Genomic DNA, 4,411 nt, shown 5'->3' with positions numbered 1-4,411 from the left:
TATGATTCTATGATTCTATGATTCTCTCTCTTTCTGTCATCTGTTGCTGACAACGCTGCCTAACTGATGGGTCTTAACTCAGCTGACCTGCTCAAGCCCTGTGCTACCCTCGAGCCAAGGTTGGGAATGAATTTGTGACCAAGCATCAAACTGTGCAGGTAACAACCAGCTGGTGATTGGGAACCTCTGGCTTGAATTAACATCATGAGGATTCTTTTCAGATTCTTTCTTTCCTCCTGGTATAGGTGCACAAGTCAGTGGGTGCTTTGGCAAAGGTTATGTTTGAAAAGATGTTCTTGTGGATGGTTGTTTGTATCAATCAACAGCTGGATACCAAGCAGCCCAGACAGTACTTCATTAGTGTCCTGGATATTGCTGGCGTCGAGATCTCTGATGTACGGAAAAGAGTTTGTTAAATGCTTCTTAGAAGAGCCATTCAACTATTAAGGAAACTCAGAGAAATATGTTGTTTTATTTTCATGGTAGTGGAAAAATGATTACACACTTATAGGAGCTCAGAAGCACCTGGCCAGGCAAAGGTTATGGATTTACATGAAGAAGAACTCAGTAATAACACTCTCCAGAAGTACAAAAATTCTTATAAGGCAGAGAAAGAGGGTGTTAAAGGACTGTCAGGTAGGGCATTATAGGCTGGAAATGGTGGCAAAGGAACGTTGCTTTTTGCAATGTCAGTTTTGATGTAGGAGGGCACCAAAAATTATGTGTTTCAGGATGTAGTGAAAACCAAGGATTTGATCTGAAAGAAGAGAAAATTTTGAATGGAATAATTGAAAGATTAAAATTTAATCAGAAAGAAGTATTGTAACATGGCTAGGGAATAACCTTCTAGAATTTTTCCCTGAGTATGTTTTATAACTGTGTACAAATTAGGAATATTTGTTGCAAAGAATACCAGAAAATCCTCTGAGAGCACTGAATTTGAAGTCTGTCTTTCTTCAGTATGAAGGGAAATGTGTTATTGAGAATGCTGCGCATAGCACTTAGTATAGTGTAGTTTTCACTGTGGAAGCTTATGAATTTAAATTTCTCAAGTTTTCCCTCTTTCAACATACGATACCGTTGCTGCATGACAAGAGCAGAGTGCTGACATGAGAGAAGTGTTAGTCTTCAGATGCACGACATGCAATTACATAGAGTTCCTCTGACAACAGGCACCTACTATGTCGAATAACCCCAGTCAGTGTTAGGAAAATGACATTTGCCCTGCCATTAGCTCTTTCCACTACATATAGCTGTTAAGTAAATCTCAGATCAGGCTGCTCAGCTGTGTCTGGTACATGCTTGTTACAGGAAAGATGCTGTAGAAGAGTGCTACTGGTGAATTATAAGCTGATCTAACCATAGATCTGGTCTGAGCTGGAAAGTAATGGAGTAAATCTCACTGTTTTATGGAAGTAGGAACATGGTTCAAAAATAGCTGCATCTGTCTGTGTTTTGCAGTTCAACAGCCTGGAGCAGCTATGCATCAACTTCATCAATGAGAAACTGCAACAGTTCTTCAACCACCACATGTTCATGCTGGAGCAGGAGGAGTGCAAGAAGGAAGGAATTGAATGGACATTCATTGACTTTGGGATGGACCTGGCTGCCTGCATTGAGCTGATTGAGAAGGTATCCTTCCTGTTCAGGTGCATTATGCGTCTGGGAATTCTATAGTTACTTGGCATCAGTTTTCAGAGGACTCTTCCACATTCACATCCAAACATTCAGTTTTGGTTATTCAGAATAACTTAACTTATTTTATCTGTGAGGTTTCAACAGCTTCATGGCAGCAGCTCTGTACTGATCTCTTTTCAAGAGCCAAAACACTGCAAAGCTCCCAATAACAGTATTCTTTGATAACAGCTAGAGTTAGTTTCCACTATAGAGCCTGCAAATTTCTCTTAAGCTCTGATAGATTCATTTCTGCCTAGCAGTACAGCTACAACTGGACATTTTTTGTTTTCTTTTTTAATATTTGCAATATAAAAGATGGAACTTCACAACTTCCAGTTGATAGTCATCCTCTCATGTGCGTCAATTGGAGCAATAGGAGATGCAGGGGCTTCCTGATGAGAATGGAGTACTAGAGAATGGTGGAGAGGAGGTAGACATTCTTCTTAAAGTTCATCTCATTGTCCATTGTTTCTGCATGCATCACACTGACAATTCTTCCTATGTGTCCTCAGCAACTTGCTCTAGATGACTGTGCTTAAGCAGGAGGGGTTGGACAAGATGTCCTCCAGAGGTCTCAACCGCCCCGTGATTCTGTGAGTTAGTCATTCTGTGTTTGATTTGCATTTCAGGCAGTTCATCTTCTGCAGCCAGTATAATGTTTGTGCATTCATGAATGTCAAGCACTGGCCCTGGATGATCTTCAAGATCAAGCCCTTGCTGAAGAGTGCAGAATCTGAGAAGGAAATAACCAACATGAAGGAAGAGTTGAGAAAACCAAGGAATAGCTTGCAGAGTCTGAGGAAAAGAGGAAGGAGATGGAGGAGAAAATGGTTTCTATACTACAGGAGAAAAATGACCTGCAGCTCCAAGTGCAGGCTGTGAGTACCATCAGTGCGTTTCATACTTCTTGGTTAGTATAAAATGAAGATCAAACAGGCCTTCCAAAGAACAGAATCAAATAGGACAGATTAATCTGCACAGCAACCATGATGAAACTCAAATTTATAAATAAGGGCCATACATAAGAGTGTCCTATATGTACTCTGGCGGGTGATTTGGGTTGGAGAGACTTCAATCTTACATCCCCACAGACTCAATGTAAAGAAGAAAGTATCTTCAATAAAAGTATATGTGTGTATAAAAAATATATAAAAAATAGAAACGCATATGACATAGATATATATAAAACATATGTAAACACATATGTGTGAATATATACATATATATCTGCACATAAAGTGTATATATATATAAAATATGTGTATATATATAAAGTTTACAAAACCATATACATACACATAAACAGCATGAAGTGTATATATATATCTGAAATACACATGACCATATGGTCACACTCTAACTGAAGTGTTGTCTGAAGTATTCTAACAGGAACAAGAGTAAACAGAGATGTGAAAGAATTCCCACCATTTCAGAGGCTTCAATGTAGGATGAAACCCATGGGAGACGTCTTTATCCTGAGAATACACTTGTAGTTGAGTATGTTCAATTTTTCTGAAGGACCATTTCCTTCAGGAGTCAGGACACTGGGTTCCAAATCCTCACCAGAATTATCAGTAGGCTACTCAGCAATGATCACTGAGGCAAAGGTCAGAAGCAAAACCTAGAGAATACATGCGAATCTGTATAGAGCTCCTCTGTGAAATATCATTGCAGTGAAGAATATGAAACTGATTATATCATATGTAATATTCTAAGCAACAAAACTGAATGAGTGAAAAAAACACAAGATGTAACTAGTAACAAGAAATCTTAAAGAATTCCTTCTATTGTAGGAAGCAGATAGCTTGGCTGATGTTGAGGAAAGATGTGACCAGCTGATAAAAACCAAAATCCAGCAGGCAGCAAAAGTTAAGAAGATAACTGAAAGAGCAGAGGATGAGGAGGAGATGAATGCTGAGCTGACAGCCAAGAAGAGGAAACTGGAGGATGAATGTTCAGAGCTGAAGAAAGATATTGACGATCTTGAGTTAACACTGGCCAAGGTTGAGAAGGAAAAACATGCCACTGAAAACAAGGTGTACAACAGACTTGGTGACTCACATTCAAGGAAAAGAGACCCATTTACAATTATTGTAACAAGATTGTTTTCTTCTTTGAGGTGAAAAACCTCACAGAGGAGATGGCAGCCTTGGAGGAGACCATCGCCAAGCTGACAAAAGAGAAGAAAGCCCTCCAAGAGGCCCATCAGCAGACACTGGATGACCTGCAGGCAGAAGAGGACAAAGTCAATACGTTGACCAAAGCTAAAACCAAGCTGGAGCAGCAAGTGGATGATGTAAGTATGCATGCATATGGGGAGATGAAAGCTGTTACACAGACATTACCAAAAGAGCACTGATGGTCTTGTTCTGTTAGCTGGAAGGGTCCCTAGAGCAGGAGAAGAAACTGCGCATGGACCTTGAGAGAGCTAAGAGGAAACTCGAAGGAGACCTGAAGCTGGCCCATGACAGCATAATGGATTTGGAAAATGATAAGCAGCAGCTGGATGAGAAACTGAAGAAGTAAGTGTGGCTGTGGGGCACCTGAGTGCTGGGCTGGCACACTTGACTTTTTTCTTTGAGCTCTAACATGGTTTGCTTTGTGCAAAGGAAAGACTTTGAAATCAGCCAGATCCAGAGCAAAATCAAGAATGAGCAAGCCCTGGGCAGGCAATTACAAAAGAAGATCAAGGAGCTGCAGGCAATTCTCTGTTCCTTCTCCTCTTTCACCCAGT

The 4,411-nt window shown here is 40.3% G+C and overlaps 1 pseudogene; it reads left to right on the top strand.

The window, feature by feature from the left end:
- Positions 1–42: 42 nt before the first annotated feature.
- Positions 43–4,203, top strand: LOC104074217 (annotated as a pseudogene).
- The last annotated feature ends 208 nt before the right edge of the window (positions 4,204–4,411 follow it).

This window comes from Fulmarus glacialis, unplaced genomic scaffold, assembly GCF_000690835.1.
Source record: "Fulmarus glacialis isolate BGI_N327 unplaced genomic scaffold, ASM69083v1 scaffold14703, whole genome shotgun sequence".
In the NCBI taxonomy this organism is placed as follows: domain Eukaryota; kingdom Metazoa; phylum Chordata; class Aves; order Procellariiformes; family Procellariidae; genus Fulmarus; species Fulmarus glacialis.
Note: the sequence above shows the minus strand (reverse complement) of the source record. Positions and strands in the feature narration are given on the sequence as shown.